We start from the raw sequence: 20801 nt of genomic DNA on the forward strand, positions 1-20801 counted from the left end.
GTTGCTTCCATGTCTTGGCTATTGTAAGTAGTGCTGCTGTGAACATAGTGGTGCATGTATCTTTTTGAATTAGAGTTTTGTCTGGATATATGCCCAGGATTGCTGGATTATATGGTAATTCTATTTTAGTCAAACTAGGACTTTAGAACATTCATTGATAAAGGAGTAGTTGAATAAACTCCAGTAAAACCATGTAGTAAATATTATAAAGCTTTTGAAAATGATGAGGTCATCTTATGTATTGTTATGGAAAGATGGCAAAGAACTTATCTGAGAAAGTTAGATTACAGATCAGTATGTATAGTGTGATCCTATTTTTAATATATACATATGTGTGTGTGTATATGTATGAAATGAGTACATATTATATAATTTGATATGCATTAATTTTACGGGGGGGAGAAGAATATACATCAAATGCTAATAGTGATCACTTATTTAGGATTTAGAATTATGTAAGGACTCTCATTTTCCACCTCATTCATTTTGTATTGTTTGAACTGTTTATTAAATGGAAAACCAAAAAGTTTTTATTACCTATTTATTTTTTAAATTGATGTATAGTTGATTTACACTGTTATATTATTGGTAGTGTCAGGTGTACAGCATAGTGATTGAATATTTTTATAGATTATACTCCATTTAGAGATAGTTACTTCTTAGAAAACCAGCATGGGCCTGTTTTTGAGGTCTTCAAATTTTTTGACTTGCTGGAAACTTTCTGGTTTCCCTTTTCAAAAGGGAGCTTTTTATACTTTTTAAAAGTCCAAAACTGCAACACATTTTTTTTTTTCCTCTCCTAAGCTTGTATAACAGGAATGAGCAAAGACATATTAAATAAAAAGGAACGGAATTGTGGATGTGTCTTTTGTGAGAATAATGTGGCAGTCATCGCTGGGTGTCCACTTTGTCAGGTGTGTGGGATGCAAGGGGTTCTTCGAAGAGTTTGCAGTGAAGAGACATGATTATTAACTGGTTGGCAGGTGCTAATGGAGCAGCACGGTGCACACAGGGCGAAGGCAGTGATTCTAACAATTCATTTATTTAGTAAAGACTGAGCCTCTTGTCTGGCCAGCTACTGTTGTAGGCGCCGGGGACAGAGCACAGAGCAAGGCAGGTAAGATCCTGTGCTCACGGAGCTCCCGTGCAGCAAGAGAGGGAAACAGACATGTCATGAAGAGCATGGTCAGTGCGACGACAGAGAGTCAAGAAAAGGATAGGTGAGGCGGTTGTTGTGCCCCATGAGTTAGGAAGTAACTTCGGGAGGAGTGCTGATGGTGAGCAGAGGAGAGGACTGGTGTTAGCCGCAAGGAAGGGTGTGGAAGAGATGGGATGGCATTCCAGGCAGGGGTTCTAGCGGGTGCAAAGGCACAGAGATAAGAAAGACTTATATCTGGGGATCTGCACCTGTTGTGGATGGACCCCAAGTCTGGAACAGTGTTTCTGGGGCTCCACTGCAAACATGTTTTGGAGTCTGGATTGTATCTATTAGTGACCAGCTGGCCCGCAGAATTTATGAACTGGGAAGAGATGTGATTGGATTGGTGGTTTAGAAAGTTTTCTGTGACTTTGAGGCTGGATTGTAAGGGAAGAAGACAGGAGTCTCAGGATACGCTCACCAGGGAGGCCACTGCACTGGCTCTGGAGGAGGTGATCTGGTTGTGTCAGAGGGCCTCCTCCCATGAGGCCCGTTCACATTTCCGCATCCACCCAGCTTGGGTTGATGCTTATGCGTGGATGACTCTCACCACAGCTCTGCTCCTTACTTGCTGTGTGACCTCGAGCAAGTTACCTAAACTCTGTCTCACTGTCCTCTTTCGGTAAAATGGGAATGCTAATATACTTATCTCAAAGGTTGCTTTGAAGATGAAATTAAACAATCATGTAAAATACGTGGCACGTTGGCTACAATATATAATGTACTAAAATGTCACGACAACCACCACCACCACTATTACTACCCTTATTATTACTACTGTCACCACCATCCTTTCTTCCCTTGGGAAATATATCAGTCACGTGGGAGAATTGGGAAAACGTAAAATGAGAGACCAGGTTTATTTATTTGTTTGTTTGTTTGCCGCAGGAAGTCCCGAGAGACCAAGTTTTTATCTGGGTGAGAATAAATCAAATCCAGTGTGCTTGGCATTAATTACGCAAGCATCAGAGGGCAATTTTGAATTGACCACAATCGACGGGTACCATCTGGGAAGACTTCACTGGGGGACGTGAGTCTTAAATAGTTCTTGGACCTGAATTGACAAGGAGAAGCATAAAGTGTGGACCCCAACTGAATTGGAAAGGTCTTTGGTCTTCTGTATAGTCAGAGGGTTGTCAAGTTGGGGGCCAGATAGTTTTTAGGGGCTGGGGGAAAGGGCTGTGCAGTTAGTGTGAGTGTCCTCAAACCCGTATGCCCCCCCCAAGAATTGCCTGCAGGCTCACTTAATGCTATGTGTGTTGTCTAAAATTATGCCTGAGTGTTTTTAGATTTCCTTAGATAGAATTAGTTGTCTACAATGCAAATTTACTTCAAAACATTACTGGAAGTCATAGTAGTTTATTGACTGTTAGATATTGGATACTGAAAGTAGGACTGCTATTAGATGGGTGTTGTGTAGAATGTTTTGACGTTAAAAGGGGTTCCCAAACTTTAAAAAGTCAGGAACCACAGTTTTTGCCTAATAAAACCAGAAAGTTGATACCGGTAGCATTCCGGCTCATGTAATGTAGTTGGAGGTTTTTGGCTGCAAGTAACAGACAAACCAACTCAAAATGGCTTTATAATAAGGAGAACTTGTATCTCATAGGACTAGAAGTCTGGAGGTAGGGTGATCCTAGAGTACGTTAGCTCAGCAGCTCAGTGACCTCATTAAGGACCTGCTTCTTTCCATTTTTCTCTCTGCCATCCTTCGCATGTCAGCTCCCTCCTCTTATGTCAGCAAATGACTGCAGCAGTTCCAGGCATCACATCACACTAATGCCCAGAAGTATTTGTTCCCAGACTCTCTCATGGTCAGCAAATGGCTGCAGCAGCTCCAGGCATCACATCACAACACTAATGCCCAGAAGTATTTGTTCCCAGACTCTATTCTTTCAGTAAGGATAGAAGGTACAGGGTGGTAGCCAGTAGAAAGCTCTCAAGCAGTCACATCTGAGGGCCGTTCTGCCAAGCGGCTAGCCCCAGAGAGCCCCAGGGAGCTAGGAGAAGTGGGAAGTTCTGTTTGGAGGGTGGGATGCTGATGGTAGAAATTGTACCCATATCCCTGTTCCCAGGAGCTTCAGCCTGGTCAGCCTCCAAATGGTGCTCTGGGGAGAGACTGGCTGCTGCTTTGGCCTTTTAAAATGAGAGTACACCGTGTATACTGGCACAAGCTTCAAAGATAAAATGGAGAATGAGACAGGCATTGACTCATCCCTCTTTCATTCATACATGTATTTGTTCATCCCTGTTAGTACTTCCGTAGGGCCGCCACAACAAAATGCCATGGACTGGGTGGCTTCAAGATGAGGGTGTTGGTGGGTTTGGTTTCTTCTGAGGCCTCTCTCTTTGGCTTGCAGATGGCTGCCTTCCTGTTGTGTCCTCACTTGGTCTTTCCTCTGTCCGCGTGCACCCCTGGTGTCTCTCTGTGTGTCCAGATCTCCTCTTCTTAGGACTCCAGTCCTACCGGATTAGGGCCCACCTTATGACCTCATTTTACTTTCATTATCTTTGTAAAGACCCCATCTCCAAATACATCACAGTCTGAGGTACTGGGGGTTAGGGCTTCAATGTATGAATTTCGGAGAGACACAATTCAGCTAATAACAACCCCAGTTGTCTACTGTGTGCCAAAATGTGCCCTGTACTGTCCTAGGCACTAGGGCTATAGCTGTGAGTAAAAGAGACAAAGATCCCTGTCCGTATGCAGCTTGCCTTGGGATGGGGAATCGAGTAGTCCTCAGTCACCGATTCTGGCTTCTGTTTAGGACCATCTAACTTAGTATGATTTCAGCACTTCACTCTCCCCCAGACTCCTTATTACTGTAAATTCCACGCTCTGGAGTCATTCCTTCTTCAGAGACACGGGTGGAAACACCTTGTGACCTAGTGTAACCAGCACAACAGGTGTGAGAGAGAGAGAAGACATCCTTTCTAGTTTAGAGGGGCTTCTTGAGGGGTCAGAGGATGGAACACAGCCTGGAGGCTGGGGAGGAGGGGGTGGGGAGAGGGTGTAGGTTGGGTCAGGTGGTTGGAAAGGGGGGGCAGGAGTAGCTGCGTCCCCTTCAGCTGGGTGCTGAGCACAGGCACCCTGCTCCTGCGGAAGCTTGTTTCTGGAAGTTGCAGCAGACCAGCCACCGCACTGGGGGCTGGTCTACACGAAGCAGGATCCTCTACCAGCAAAAAGATTACGACTTAAAAAAAAAAAAAAAAAAAAAAAGATTACGACTTGATGAAGCCTCAGATGATGGTTAGCATTTTTTAGCAATAAAGTACTTTGAAATTAAGGTATGTACATTGCTTTTAGGTATAACGCTATCGCACACTTAATCAACCCCAATATAGTGTAAGCATAACTTTTATATGCACCGGGAAACCAAAAAATTTGTGTGACTCGCTTTATCGTGACATTGGCTTTATTGTGGTGGTCTGGACGGAACCCTCAAGATCTTGGAGGTAAGCCTGTAGTTTATAGTGACCATAGGCTATAATATCAGGAGTAATTTGGGGCTAATAAATAAGTAAGCAGCAGAATTGAATGGGGAATAATTATATGTCTCTGTTATAATGCTGCCTTCTACATACAGCTGTGTGTGTTTGGTACTGTGTTTTTAAATGAAAAGATCAGATTAGGTTTGACTTTCTGTCACCAGATGGAGTCTAGCTGTACCTGAAACACGGATTAGGAGGCAGGGCCTTTCATTCCTGGGTATCCTGACTGATGGGGGTCTCGTGTTTTATGGATATAAGATGTGCTGGGTGAGGAGGACAATGGAATTACGCTTCCCACAGAAATCACTCCTGGACTGAGAATCGAGTTTGCACGTGTGCCCTGTAGCATTCATTCTTGCCGAATGCTGGGAGATGGGTGGTTATTAGGTTATGTCAAAGTGGTGTTTGCCTTAATACACGATCCTCCTGCGGTAACTCAATAATGGGAGGTGGAAGGAGGGAGGGAGGGAATGTGGTGACCTGCATATTTCTGAAACACGGTGCGTCTGGAAGTTGAGGAAGCTTGGTGTGGTGATATCAGGGAGCTGTGAGGGTCCTGTACCCAGGCCCACGGCAGGTTTGAATCCACTAACACTGGCACCTCTTGTGAGGCAGTATATAGCTTAGTGGTCAAAAGAACAGCATCTGGGCCCTGGACTGCCTGGCTCCTGGCTCCTGGCCCACCAGTTTCCAGCTTTTTGCCTTTGGGCAAATTACTTAACCTTGCTGTTTACTGAATAGTACAATAGGGGTATTAATAGGAGTTCCTACCTCATAGAGCTGTTGTAATAGTAAAATGAGCCAATGCACATGAAGCGCTTAGAATCATGCCTGGCTCATGTATCTTTATTGAGATAAAGCAGGAAGAAGTGGCTTTCTTTCCCTTTAACCTCACACTGTGAGGTAGGGTACACAGAGCTCTGGTAGGAATGGCTCAAAACAGGCTCATGATTCCACCCCCTCCTCCCACCATCTCATACAGAGATGCATGCACATCCCTGGGAAAGATCCTGGGTGTTCTTTGTGAGTAGTGGTCCATGGATGATGCTTGGCCCTGACATGACCCGAGGCTCACCTGCTAGACCTGTCCCTTGCTGGCTGCGGGACCTTCAGCAGCTCCCTCCCCTCTCAGAACATGAAACAGAGATAAGCGGGCATCCCCACAGCCCTCACAGGACTGTCTTGGGGGCATCAGAGAAGATAACGAAAGTGGAAGGGCTTTGTAAGCTGCAAAGTTCCTCTTCAGAGGGAAGGCATCATTGCTCTTATCATCTTCCTCACTATCCTCTTGCATCCCCTTGGCCTCCCTGCAGCCCCCCCCCACCCCCCCACCCCCCCAGCCCTTGTGGGACAGGGGCTTTGAAATCATGTTTATAGAATGATGTTCTTCTGTAAGGATTTTGATATCTCACACTTTTTTTTTTTGGTGGAATTATTGACATAATTCAAGTTTGAAGTTGTGTGAGAATAACATTTTGATTTCGTGTAAGGGCATTTCTGAATCCAGTTCCTTCCTTTCCTTTTCTCTTCACAAAATTACATTCTTGTTTTATCCCTGTAGGGTTCTCAAGCAGAGTGCAAGGCTAGTCTGTAGTCAGATAACTTTTCACATTCATTTTAGTGTGACCCAGGCTTTTTTTTTTTTAAAGGGGAAATTCCATCAAGTTCCAATAACCTCCATCCTAATGTTACCTTAAATATCTTCCTCTACCCTAATTTGGGCTGAGTAGTATAAATTTTACTTCCATATGCTTTACATGTATCATCATATTCAATTAAGGGCAGTTCTGTAACTTCTAAGAGTTGGAAAACTTTGCTCTGGGGTGTTCTTGGGGGGGCGTCCAAGAGTCTTTTGAGCAACCACTGTTGAATTGTGGTTGCTTTCTGGGATTGCCAGAGTTTGGGAGGCTATCTCTTAGACAGTGACATTTCCAGGAACCAGGAAAGGGCCCACTGTCCTGGTCTGGGTCACCCCAAGACCCCTCCTCAGGGTCTCTGCAGGGGCAGCAGCCCCTGTTTGCTCACCCCAAACAGAGTAGAATGAGAGCAGTTTGAGGAGGTGATAGAAGGTGCCTGGGGGTGGGTGGGGGACTGCGGTGGCATGCTGTAGCATGCTATGGAGGCATGTCCTTGTCCCAGAGTGAGAGAGGGAAGGAGCGGGTCCCCCACACATCACTCACGTGAACGAGGGTAGGATACTGTCCCATAGGCTCCCCAATACCTGAGAGGGAGATGCCGCCCGTGAGTCAGCCTCACGCCTTGCCGAGCCGTTGCACAGTCCCTGGCCACGCGGGGCACCGCTCAACCTCTGAGACTGTGTGCTGCGTGCCTGATTCCAGAGGGCTTCTCAGCACATCTCCGTCTCTTCCTCTCCTCCCCTTCCAGTTTTTTGGTCAAAAGGCCAGACTAGGGACAAGGATCGTTTTGCACTGAAAAGGACAAGCAGTGCTGAGGTAGATCTTGGCAGCCTTTTCAGAATTTGATCTGGGAGAAGCACTGGGTTGGAGGTGGGGTAGGGGTAATGATTTAAACAGCAAAGAGCTTGACCAGATATACCAGCCTTGAGCTTTGAGTCCTGAGACTTGAAAATTATGCTTTGGGAAATAAACATTGGGGGCATGGCCTCCCAAAAGAGGGGAAGGCAGGGCGGGAGGAACATTTGCCCAGTAGCATTGCCCATAATGAAAATTCGAACCCTTCCACTTCACAAGCCAGGGTGTGTTGGTGGTGGAACAGGCTGTAGATTCCCTAATCTGCGACGTCCTTAAAGCATGAATGAGTCTTTGAATCCCCAGAGCCTATTGCTCCATAAATAGTTACTGAAGTGATTTGAATTGTAGATTTCTTTTCTTTGGGAAGGATGTTTGAAATCTAACTTGTACATTTTGCGGGGGCCCAGAGAGGCTAGGTGACCTTCCAGATCCCAGCCAGTAATTGGTCGAGGTGGAGCTCCATTCCCAGCTTCTCCTCCTAGGGAGGGGCATTTCTCATCATATCATGTTGCTCTTCTAATTAAATCGTGGATAATGTCTATGGCATGTTTAATTTCTAATTAGATGACTTTATGGATCAATTTGCATTTAATGTTAAATCTAATGTGGAAATCATTAAAAAGTTAGATCCCTGGGGAGAGGAATAGGCACTTACTCCATGCCTATTAAAAATAACAAGTATATGCCCTGTGTTAATACATGAAGCTTTTTATGGGGAACAGGAAAAAATCAGTAGAGAATGCAGGACACATAGGTAGTGTGTGTGCTTGTGAATTGGGGAAACGTCTAGTGTTCAGATTTTACAATGCTTGTAGTGACTGTTGTAGGTACCATTTACTGCAACTTTATTGCATGCCAGTCCTGTGGTAAGTCCTTTAAGGGCATTGTTTTTTGTTTGTTTGTTTTTTAAATTTATTTATTTATTTATGGCTGTGCTGGGTCTTCGTTTCTGTGCGAGGGCTTTCTCTAGTTGCGGCAAGCGGGGGCCGCTCTTCATCGCGGTGCGCGGGCCTCTCACTATCGCGGCCTCTCTTGTTGCGGAGCACAGGCTCCAGACGCGCAGGCTCAGCAGTTGTGGCTCACGGGCCCAGCCGCTCCGCGGCATGTGGGATCTTCCCAGACCAGGGCTCGAACCCGCGTCCCCTGCATCGGCAGGCGGATTCTCAACCACTGCGCCACCAGGGAAGCCCAAGGGCATTGTTTTGCTGAACTCTCAAAACAGCTCTCTGAGGTGAGCATTATTATTATCTCCCTTTATAGATGAGGAGATCGAGTCTCAGGAGGTGAAGGTCTTGCAGTCAGCAAATGGTGAAGGCAGGATTTGAATCGAGGCCAGTTTGATTTCATAATGGATCTCAGCTCTTCATTACATTGGGAAGTGCTCCTGTGGGTGCTCAGTAATTATAGCCAGTAGAATCCTGCGCATGGTCTGGGTGTGAAGTCCACTGGCTTCTGAAGTGTTTGCAGCCGATGGTAATTTGGGGGCAGCATCAGTGCTGCCATTACTTACTGCTTTCAAGGAGAGAGATGGCTCCCTAGGTGAGCAGCTGAGGCTCTCTCACAGCGTCCACAGGCTAAAGGGACAGTTCCTAGCAAGGGCGACTCCCTGTCCACAGCTTGTGTAAGGTTGGCCCCAGTGCCTCTTCTTGGAAGCCTCTTTAAGTTAACTCCAAATCTTTGAACGTGTGTATACAGTGGGTTTCCTTTGGACAATGGATCCTCTATGGGATGTTCTTTTAGACTTATATATTTTTTAATTTTCTTATTTTTCTTGTTTGACTACCCTGTATTTAGTTAAGACTGCAGAGAAAGTGGTTTTGAGTCGAGAGTCTCTTTACTTACTGCCTGGGTCTTTGGACAGACCATTTAGTCCTAGTTGCTAGTCTACTTGATGTCATTGTGGTTTCCTTGAGGACAGGTGAGTGTGGGAGCGCCCAGCCCAGGGCATGGTGTGCACTTGGTAAAGAAGTTCCCCATTCCCTTCTCCTGTAGGAACAGTGTCCGTCTATGGATGAGATGACTGGATCCAGGAGCCCTCATATTTTTTCTGGCTCTTGCTGGTGCCTGTTGTTCATTCACTCAACCACTGTTCACAAATGCACAGCATCCCGGGCCCTGTTATAGCGTCTGGGGACACAGTGCCACTGTGCAGGACAGGAGGGATGCTCTGCAGCCCACCCCCACGTCATGGGCCTTTCCCAGGGCTGCGGGCAGACAAGCAAGCAAACAAAATAAACACTAAGTGTAGTTGGTTGGAAGATACTGCCACACTACCAGCTCAAGCAGTCATTCATTCCCCCATTTTTTCAGTAAGCGTTTTGAACACCAGTTATATTCCCAGCACTATGCTAAACATGGACATGTGAAACTGGATCATGTCTGGGAGCCCAGGAATTATTTCACCAGAAAAAGAAGTGTCTGAGGAACACAGATCACTCTCTTGTGTTCTTCCGTCTTAAACATTTTAACTCTTTGAGGTTAAATACTCATTTGAACAAGTACAAGCTTCTAAACCCCACCCCCCTCCCCAATCCAGGGAACTTTCTTGTGTGTGGGGAGATGGACATATGCGTTTGGGTGTTTGGATTTGGCAGATGTTTGCATGATTCTTAACTAGCGGTTCTCAAATATTCTTGTGCGTAAGAATTGCCTGGGTAGCTGGTTAAATTCAGATTCAGGTGCTACACTCCCAGATCTTCCTTGACGGGGTTACATCCCGATATTCCTTAACTTTTACATTCTTTAATTGTAAATGTGAAATATGTTGGCTTTAAAAAAAAAAAATCAGACTACATCTGCCATGTAAAGTAGAGAAAGTTCTATAATACAGATCTTCCTCCACTTAGGATGACTTTATGTCCCGATAAAACCCATCCTAGATTGAGAATATTGTAAGTCAAAATGCATTTGAGGGGCTTCCCTGGTGGCGCAGTGGTTGAGAGTCTGCCTGCCGATGCAGGGGACGCGGGTTCAAGCCCTGGTCCGGGAAGATCCCACATGCCGCGGAGCAATTGGGCCTGTGAGCCACAACTACTGAGCCTGCGCGTCTGGAGCCTGTGCTCCGCAACAAGAGAGGCCGCGACAGTGAGAGGCCCGCGCACAGCGATGAAGAGTGGCCCCCGCTCGCCGCAACTGGAGAAAGCCCTCGCACAGAAACTAAAAAAAAAAAAAAGAACCCAACACAGCCCAAAAAAAAAAAAAAAAAAAATACATTTGAAGCTTAGCCTAGCCTATCTTAAATGTGCTCAGAACACTTGCCTTAGCCTACAGTTGGGTAAAATCATCTAACATAAAGCCTCTTTTATAATGTGTTGAACATCTCATGTAATTGATTGAATAATGCACTGAAAGTGAACAGCCGACTGTTTGTATGGGTGCAGGATGGTTGTGAGTGTATCAGTTGTTTCCCCTTGTGATTGCTGTCCAGCCTCATGAGATAGTACGGTACCACTTATCACTAACCTAGGAAAAGATCAAAATTTTAAAATTCGAAGTACGGTTTCTAGTGAATGGGTATTACATTCAAACCTTGCAAATCTGAAAACTCCTTAAGTTGAACCATCCTCAAGTCTGGGATTGTCTGTACTCTGATTCACCAGGTCTGGTTTGGGGCCAACCGTCTGAGCTTTAACCTGACGCGCAGGTGAGTTGGATGCAGGTGGTCTATGAACCACATGTGATGGGTCCACACAGTGCTGGAAGAAAGTTGAATCTCTTCATTTTATTAAGGAGGAAAAACTGTTTCCCAGAGATGGAAGGGATCTTGGAAGTAGCGGCAAAAGTAGACAGGACGGGCTGGGGCTTTGGAGCAGAATTGATGTGAAGTCTCATCCTGTCTCTGTCATTTGTAGCCACACACAGACTTGGGTAGGTCGTTCTGCTTCTCTGAGCATCCGATTGCTCATCAGCCTGCCTCACTGGCTGAGAGATGTGATTGGAGGGACCCATGCAAAGCATAGGATAGAGACTCGTGCGAGGTATTGCACATGCCCCGAATTAGCATATTGGTTTCTCAGATTCCTGATTCATCCTTTGAATGTGAGTTGAGCTGCTGCATATACACCCCGTCATTTCTCTTTATTTCACAAGATAAAATGCTATAACCACAATAAAGGAAATGAAACAAAAGGAAAATAGTTCACCCACAAGCGTGCTATTCTAACACAACTGTTTTCATTTTTCCTTTTAGCCCTTGTCTGTATGCAGACATATTTCTGTATAGCTGTAATCATATGTAGACTCAATTTTGTATTCTGCTCTTTTCAGTAAACCTTAAGCAAATGTTTTCCAAATGGTTACATAGTCTTCAAGATGATTTTTAATGGTCTTACAATCTGTCATCCCACAGGCTGAATTTATTTAACCATTCATCTATTATTGGACATTTAGATTTTTTTCCCCTACAGTTTTGTGCTATTATAAATAATACTTGGAGATATGGCTTCATCCTATTGCAGATTAGTTCCTTAGGGTGAATTCCCAAGAGCATGATTTCTGGGTTAAAGGGCACAAACATTTTTTTTTTTGGCTCTCGATGGATTGCTAAACTGCTTTCCAAAAGACTTGTGTCAGTTTACCATGCCACCAGCAGTGCAGTAAGGTACCAGTTTCAACATTTGGCCTGCATTAGATAAATGGTCATTTTTACAAAGATTTGGCCCAATGGTGCCTCATTGTTTACTTGGTATTTCTTCTATTATGATAAGGTTGAATATGGCTTTATTATTGTCTTTTCTGGGTTTAATTTTTTTATTTTTGTTATAGGCAGGACCTAGCCATGTGAGGTCAGGTTTTCTGCTCAGAATTTTTTAGATTCTTGGATTTTACAGTTAAAAAAAAAAACAAACCAAACTACCAATACCCAAACCTAGAGCCCATCAGTATAATAAATACTTTGGACATATTTTACGGTTGGATTAGCTGTTTGTGATCTTAACATCCTTGCAGGTCACCGGTTAATAGGGTGATACTTGGAGAGGAGAGGGGCTCTTCCTCTTCTCCTTGGAGTCTGCTTTGTTCTTTCCTTCCACTGTCATTCCCCCATTTCCTGTCCCCCTCCTTCCCTGTAAGCACTGTTTTTGTCTCTTTGGAGATAAAACATGAAAGGATCAGCTTTTCAGTCATGCTCCTTCAACTTATAAAATGCAGGTTGCCTAAATTATGTAGTACGGAACCAGGTTAAAGAAAATCACAGCATTGTAGCAAATTGCCTTTAACTGCACTGCAAAAGCAAATGTCTCAGAATCGTAGAAAGGTGTGTTTGAGGGTGTAATCTTAGCTTGTGGTGAAGGGGAGTCTGACTTGTTTTTCAAGTCGGTCTTGAATAGCTTTGTTCTGGAATGCTCGCCCTCCTCAGCATGACAGAGTTTGCTTGATGACAGACTCTTTCACTCTGCCATGCATACCAGGGCCGCAGAACTGGTTTGCTTATTTGCCTGGGGTAAATGATGGAAACACCTCCCTCTTGCAGCAGCGCCCAGCATGAGAGGGGTGACTCTTGTCCCCCAGGTGCCCTTACAGTGGCCCCTGTGGTCGTCACTTCCCCCCATCCCCCAAGGACCACGAAAGCGCTGAAGGAGACGCACTCCCTTGGGCAGGAGACACAGTTTCTTGGCCCATGGACACCCTCCTTGGGTAGTGCTGCCCCAAGTGGGCTACAGTCTCATGTTGGCCGAATAGCCAGGCGTCTGTACATAAGAGAGTGGTCACGGCTCTATTGCAGTTTAATTCGTTAATGTAACAAGACGGAGCACATTTTCCCCTCCTGCACACCTCCCGGGCTGTTTGAGATGAGGCACAATTAATTTATTTGTACTGTCTGTGGAGGCGTATGCCAGCTAATGTAGTGCAAGAGCTTTTATCTTTCTGTTTGTAATGAAGAGGGGCAGGCTGCTGGCAAATTGACAAGGATTACTGATGACTCATTCTCGGACTGCAAAGTGCTTTCTTCTGAAATGATAAAATGCGTGTACACACACACGTAGATGCAAACCTAGTTCCTGTTTGAAATGGGCAGAACTGGTTTGGGAAAGTTCAGGTGCCCCTGAAACACTGCGGGAGAAAGAAAGAAAGAAAAAGCAGGTGAAGCTATTTCTCCAGCTCCTTGGCTTGGCCTGACTGAGGGCAGGACCCCTTGCTCAGTGGCGGCCCTGCCTCTCTGAGACAGAAACTCCCTGCCCAACCTCGAAAGGCTGGCTCTTTTGTCCGGTAGGCAGCCTTCCTCCACGGCCACCTCCCAGTGGCACCAGGCAGACGCATGCCTGGTTTACCTGGGGGAGCCTGCCCTCTGGGCTGCTTCCTATCCAGGCAGCACCTTGGGGGCTTGGCTTTGTTAGGCTGTGAATTCTGGGCCTGTACAACATTAGCCCGGGAGTGGAGTGCGCTGGGTTCCTTCCAGCCTTTCCCTGAGTTCCCCAGGCCTGGGCCTTGGCCATGGCTGTGTTAGTTGTGAACTGCTCTGTCACCCCACTTTGACATGCTTCGGAAGAAGCAGTTTCTATAGTAGCTTACATTTGCTTGGCCCTTTATGGTATATAAGGCATTCTGGCATTACAACAACTCTGTGAGTTGGTTATATTGTTACCCCGGTTTTATGGATAAGGACATTGAAGTACAGAGAGGTTAAATAACACACTGATGACCAAGGAACTAGCTGGTAAAAAGGCAGTCGTGATGAAAACCAGAACTTTGGAGTCTAAAACCTGACCTTGTGATCTTTTAATGACATTCATTCATTAAGGATAAAATTAAACATTTTCTGTGTAAGAAGTATATAAATGATTGGCCAGGGAAGCTATTCAAGAATTACATGAGAGAATGTAGGCATTTCTATAGTTCTGTGGAATAGCAGGAGGTTCATAGGATGCTTTCTGAAGACCTGAAAACAATCTGTTTTGCCCCATTTTGCACTGGTCCAGAGAAATAACCTCTCAAGTGCAATCTAAATGTTCCTTCCTGTGTCAGATGGCTGGTCAAGCTGGCTGTGCAATGTGGGCTCAGTATAAGCGCCCCCGTCAGTGCTGTGACCCAGGCGTAAGCAACGCAAGTCACTGCATGGCCTTCTTGACTTTCAGAGCTGGAAGGAGCCATGGAGATTTTACAGACGAGGAAACTATGGCCTAGAGAGTGAGAGATTTTGCGTTAGGAGGAATTCCATTCATTTATCCCACCATCCATCCGTGCGTCTGGCAAATGTTTATTGAGACTGTTCTGGGCTGGGAGATAAAGCTTGGGCTATGAATGAAACAGAGTCTTGTTTCAAGGGACGTACAGTAGTGGGTAACACAGCCGGGCAGGCACTCACAGTGTGGGGTTAGGGCTGTGGTGTCTGAAGTGGGAGGGCTCTGTTGGCGGGATGGTCAGTGGGGGCTTCCGTAAAGGAGTGGTGCCTACGGTGAGACTTGAAGGATGGAGCTGAAAGTCATTGAAACATGGAGAACCTATGTCGACTGAAAATTGGGGCCTTCCCGAACTCAAATACACCAGAAGTCGGTGCCACTGAAAAGGCTTTACGTGCTTGGAAACAACAGGTGTGAGGCTCTGTGAGATTCAAACGTGTAAGAAGTGCTCGCTCCGGGTCTGTGCCGTGCAGCCACGTGTGCTGTTCAGCACTCAGAAGGTGGCCCCTCAATTGAGATGCTCCATCAGTGTACAACGGCCGCTGGACTTCAAAGACTTAGTACGAAAAGAGAATGTAAAATACCTCATTGGCAGCTATTTTTATATTGATTACAGGTAGAAATAATATTTGGGTGTGTTGGGTTAATAGATGTTATTAGAATCAATTACATGTGTTTCTTTTTTCCTCTTTTCATGAGGCTACCAGGAAATGTGCGATGACACGTGTGGCTCATGTTGCGTTTCTGTTACGTGGCAATGCTAGGTGGAGAGAGGCCTGGGAGAGGAAGCGGGTAGGTGGTGAGAGCACGGGATTTAGAGTGAGGAGGTGTGAGTCGGGTCCCAGGGGCACAGCCTATGGCAGGCCTGCGCATCACTGCTCCTCTCTGCCCTCCTAACAGGGCACTAACAGCCTCACAGCTGGGGCTAAGAATGAAATCAGAATGCCTATGAGAAGTACACCCCTGTTATGAGGGGTGGCTCTCCATGTAATAAAACAGTTTAGGGTGAAGACAGGATATACCATGCAGTATATACCGATATTTTAAAAGACAGATGAGAAATTTGGCCAATTGCAGAATAAGAGGCTGGTGTGTGGGAAATGCATTCAGTACACAGTGAATTACACACTGGGGGTGGATCTGTGTGAGATGCTGTGGATAAGAAAATTCCATTTCTGTTGCACTTGGCTTGCTCTGCTCCAGGAATTCCCTCACCCCTCACATCGGAGTTTGCATCCAGGCTTTCATAGTCCTTGTTCCTTGTTTTGTTTGGTCTCCAAAGGCCAACAAGGGCTAACCATTTCTTTACTTCTTTTTTATCTTTGGGTATTTAGTATTTTAATCCTAAAACTCAGCACTCATTAAATGCTTGATGAACGAATTGCCATTCTGTCAGTATTTACTGAAGACCTGGATGTGTCAGGTATCTGCTGGGCTCCAGAGATGCTGCACTGAACAGAAAGCCACCCCGACCCCAAGATGCTCATTGTGGGGAAGGAGACAGTTAACAGGCTAAGGTGGAGAGGACTGCAGGAGATACGAAAGCGTTCCTAACTGCTAGATCTTGTGGCCCAAAGGATAACTTGATTAAAGATAGCGAAGGAGAGAGCTAAGAGACAGTTGTAGCTGACTGGAGTATACTTTCTTATAATTCCCTTTCAGACAGTGAAACCCAAGAGCTGAGTTTGCTTGGGATCTTACCAGCCCCCAGCCCCCAGGGGTTTCCAGCACTGTGGCAATGTTTGATATTAATGTTACGTTTGTATATTAATTACACTTTCCATTGGCAGTTTACAGACCGCAAGGAGCAAAGATGTTGTAGAACTCATGAAGCAAACTGATAGCCCTTCCCATCAGGAGTGACCTGGGCTAATTGGAAAGCTCTCACAGGACCGGTGGGGTAGAGGCAGTTTGGCAGGGCCAAGCAGGGGGTATTTGGGGGCATGAAGTAGCTGTGACCTGGCATAGGATGGCAGGCAGGCAGACAGTCATTTCAGCGGGAGAGAGCATCTGATACTCATCCCTTCGGGCTAGTCTTATAATAGTTGCAGATAAATAAGCTGCCTCCAGTATGTTCCCAGAATATCTCTGTCTGCAAAATGTCTTTGAGGGGATGTTTGACTTGCAAGCATGTGGTTGATAAAATAAATACATTTTGAAAATGTAAACCTCTGTATGAGAGGTTTTAGTCTCTTCTCTCCCCTGGGAAAAATAAGGCCCTTCTTGAACCTCTTTTCTTCCCTCAGTGTAGAATTCCTGCCATGCTTTATAAGAAGAAATATTTTTGGAATGTAGCACCTGCAGAAATATAAAGGGGCTGTGCCCAAACCATTGGGCGGTGGCTATGGTGTGGATGGGTCCTTGGTGGTTTGTGAAGAGATAGCAGCCCTGACACCTGCAAAGCATTTGAGGTGCTGGGCCAGGGTTGGAGGAGCTGGAATTCAGAGGCACTTAAATTGCTTTTAGCTGGGTTTTGTGGGCAGGCAGCTGGATTGGGCCATTCTCTCTAGTATTAGAGAATCCTCACCATTCAGTCACACCTGGCTAGAACAGGACTTGGCACCTAGAAAAGTGCCTGGCATGGTGTAGGAACTTAATATATGGTTGTTGAGTGAGTGAATGACTGAATAAATGAGTGAGTGAACAAATGAGATGCTTTTCTGGGCTTTGGAGATCTCGTTGGATGAGCGTGCCCCTGGCCCTTGCTTCTTGAGGGTAGTCTGTAGACCACCAGCAGCCTCACTTTGTTAGCATAGGATTCATTCAAGGATCTTATTAAAATGCAGGCTCTGGGCTTCCCTGGTGGCGCAATGGTTGAGAATCTGCCTGCTAATGCAGCAGACACGGGTTCGAGCCCTGGTCTGGGAGGATCCCACGTGCCGCGGAGCAACTGGGCCCGTGAGCCACAGCTGCTGAGCCTGTGCATCTGGAGCCTGTGCTCCGCAATAAGAGAGGCCACGACAGTGAAAGGCCTGCGCACCGCGATGAGGAGTGGCCCCCGCTTGCCGCAACTAGAGAAAGCCCTCGCACAGAAATGAAGACCCAGCACAGCCATAAATAAATAAATTAAAAAAAAAAAATTTTAAAATGCAGGCTCTGATTTAGCGGAGCTGGGAGCTGGCCCAAGAATCTGCATTTTAACACGTTTCCAGATGATGCCAATAGTGCCAGCCCATAGGCTGTACTTTAAGTAGGGGTTCTATTAAGGTTCAGTCAAATCATCAGTGAGTCTTTTGTGAGTGCCTAGCAGCACTAGCGATTGTGGATAAAGGTGGAGGTCTTGGTCCTTGTCTCAAGAAAATGTAGTTATAGTGAAAAATCAAGACTCATCCTTAGAAGTCAGAGAAAAAGCAATCATTGTTATATATTCTGTGGTGTGAGAAGTGGTCAGAAGAAAGCTGAAGGAGTAAAGGACCTCTTCATGGAGGTGGTGGTTGAGCCACAATGTAGAATCATACAATCTTGGAATTAAAGTTTTCTACTTCCAGTGGAATAAGATCCCTGTAATTGCCCATGCAACTTCTGCTTGAATGCTGTCACAACAGGAATGTATCGTCTTTTGCTTGTATAGCACTTTATTGTTTATAAAGCAGTCTCACAGGCTTTATCTTGAAATGTCAGTGGAACCTTGTGAGGTTGTATACATTTTACTGCCATTTTACAGATGTGGAAACTGAGGCCCCCTAGAGATTGTGACTTGTCCAAGGCTGTATTCTTTCTGGTGTTACTGCTGAGAACTGAACCTTTTGATTCCCAGCTGAATGTTCTTTTAACTGTACTTCATTTGGCTCTGATTTGGTGAGAGAGCAGAGAAGTAGATCCTAAAAGCTTGATTGAAGATTTGAACTTATAGAGAACAAAATAGAGGTATTGTGGATTCTGGAGCAGGGATGGCTTGAGCAGTGTTGAAGGAATTGGAATACACAGATTTAGGAGAAGCTAACCCTGTACTGCATGGAGGCTTTTCCTACAGTGCATTCCCAAATAGTCTCAAAGCATTCTAGAGGCACAACTCTTTTGATGGGGCGCTCACTACAACAAAGGGCTGTTTATTTCACTAACAGGCCATTCTCTTATATTGAACTCAGATAAGGTCTCCTAGAATCTTTACCCACTAATCCCAGTTCCTTTCCTGCTGAAGGCACAAGCCTAATTCCTCTTTTCATATGCTAGCCCATTTAGATATTTTCTTTTGAAAAATCTAAAGTAATTTTTCTTCCCAGGTTTGCAATATATGTCCATTATGAAGCACTGAGAATATATGGAGAAGCAAAATATAGAGAAGCAGAAAGGAGAATTTAAAACTATCAGTAACTTCACCACTCATAGGTAATTAGTGTTGTGAGCTTCACACCATGTTGTCTTCCAGACCATTTTCAGTGCAGTTTTTTAAAAAAATAAATTTATTTTATTTATTTATTTTTGGCTGCATTGGATCTTTTGTTGCTGCACGCGGGCTTTCTCTAGCCGTGGTGAGCAGGGTCTACTCTTCATCGTGGTGTGCGGGCAGCCTTCTCCTTGCGGTGGCTTCTCTTGTGCCTAGAGCACAGGCTCTAGGTGTGCGGGCTTCAGCAGCTGTGGCACGTGGGCTCAGTAGTTGTGGTGCGCAGGCTCTAGAGTGCAGGCTCAGTAGTTGTGGCGCACAGGCTTAGTTGCTCTGCAGCAAGTGGGATCCTCCCGGACCAGGGCTCGAACCCATGTCCCTTGTGTTGGCAGGCGGATTCTTAACCATTGCACCACCAGGGAAGCCCCTTCAGTGCAGTTTTCGATGTGTGTATATGTTGTTGTTTTTACAAAATGAAATTTGTCTGTAGTATTTGTCTATAGTATTTTGTAATTTTCTTTTTCTTATAAATAGAATTTTATTTTTATAACTTTCATGTCAGTAACTATGATATTGCAGTTGGTAACATTATTTCATAATGAGATAGGTAATTTATTCTGTTTCATTTTGCCTGTTCCCTCTCATTTTTTAAACCCCTGCTTTTGGGTTAATGTCAGTGCCTCTATGGTTTAGGTCAATTGTATCTCTGTTATCTATTCCTGGGAGTGGAATGGTAAAGCCCAAGACTAGTTTGAACATGACTGTCATGGCCCTGTGAATTGTTCATTCTCCAGCTTCATGATTCTCATTCCTATTAGGATGTGGCTTCACACTCCTGTCAGCGCTCTGAAACTTGCTCACTTTTGACCATTCATCCCTCTGTGGTTGCTGGGGTCCAGATTTGAGATCTCACTTTTCTTACTGTGAATGCAGCAGTCTACTCAGGGCAGCCTGATACTGCATTAGCTTTTGTAGGCGCCTCATCACACTGAGTCATTGAGCTCTTGGGCAACCCAGTCCCTTAAGACTTTCTCATGTGATCTTCTCTACCCTATACTTGTGAGTGTGTTTGTGTGTGTGTGTGTGCGTGCATGTGGTTTTTTTTTTTTTTTTTTTAGCGAGGTGCATAACTTGACATTTATCCTTATTAAATTTCCACCTTGTTAAAGTCAGCCGGCCATCATATCCTTTGAGATAGTATCAGGAGCAGACTCTGTCATCCTTCAGTCACTGTCCCTTCCAACTCCCAGTCACTGGCAGATTCCAGCGTCAAATGATTCAGCAAATCCCAGCAGTCAGTTACGTCTCCATCCTCCTCACTGGATTGTGAGTTGTTTGGGGCCAAGACCATACCATATTATTTCTCTTAAAAAACCCAATCCCTACTTCCATTTTTATTTTACATGACCTAGCGGATACCCAGAAAATATTGCCATGTGGATATTTGCTTTAACTCCAGGATTGAAGGCATGGTGGTAGTGGCAGTGTCATAGTGATGACAAATAGAGAGAAGTCAAGGCTGGGTCTCTGGGTGAGGAACTTACAGTGGGGTTGGACAGAATAAAAACTGAGTATCAGTTGTAGTAAAGGTAAGTACAGACTTCTTGTGTTGCCCAACGGTTGCCTGTTTTGCTTGAGTTCATTGTTGAGAAGAATCATTGATGTCTTCCAGGGAGGCAGGCAGTGGAGGGATTCCTCAGGGCACAGTAGGTGAATGCCTGAGGCCATGAAAACCTGAGTTGGGAGGATATCAATGGCAGGGGATGTGTTGTATGCTGTGAGAGCTGATGACAGGAAACCACCCACCCAACCTTTGAGAATTGGGTTGAGTAATGATCACAGAGAGTGTTCCTATCTGACTGTCCTACGAGATACAGAACAAAAGTTGGCTTCTTTTTCTCTTTTAATTTATTTATTTATCCCCCCCCCCTCCCGCCCCGCCTTTTTTTTTCTTTTTGCCACACCTCGCAGCATGTGGGATCTTAGTTCCTTGACCAGGGATCGAACCTGTGCCCCCCTGCAGTGGAAGGGCAGAGTCCTAACCACTGGACTGTGAGGGAACTCCCTCTTTTTATAGTCATTGAGCTTAAGGCTCACAAAGTTAAGACCTACTCACCATTGATTACCCTTAGATGAGAGGCTGAACTGAGACCAGAACCCAGGAGCTCAGATTCTTC

General features: G+C 45.3%; 1 protein-coding gene and 3 long non-coding RNA genes across 14 annotated transcripts in view; 2 read left to right on the forward strand and 2 right to left on the reverse strand.

The window, feature by feature from the left end:
- Positions 1 to 20801, reverse strand: part of LOC309667525 — a 616044-nt gene that overhangs the window by 263431 nt on the left and 331812 nt on the right. The gene's annotated exons all lie outside the window — the stretch shown is intronic.
- Positions 1 to 20801, reverse strand: part of LOC309667519 — a 373680-nt gene that overhangs the window by 164051 nt on the left and 188828 nt on the right. The window lies entirely within an intron of this gene.
- The window catches only part of TEAD1 (TEA domain transcription factor 1), a 265515-nt gene that overhangs the window by 37835 nt on the left and 206879 nt on the right, over positions 1 to 20801 (forward strand). The gene's annotated exons all lie outside the window — the stretch shown is intronic.
- LOC309667529 lies at positions 15937 to 19377 on the forward strand. Its single transcript, XR_014267807.1, has 2 exons — positions 15937 to 17086; positions 17394 to 19377. It is a non-coding gene; the product is annotated as an uncharacterized lncRNA (long non-coding RNA).

The sequence above is a fragment of the Balaenoptera physalus genome (assembly GCF_965194825.1).
Source record: "Balaenoptera physalus genome assembly, chromosome: 10".
Lineage (NCBI taxonomy): Eukaryota > Metazoa > Chordata > Mammalia > Artiodactyla > Balaenopteridae > Balaenoptera > Balaenoptera physalus.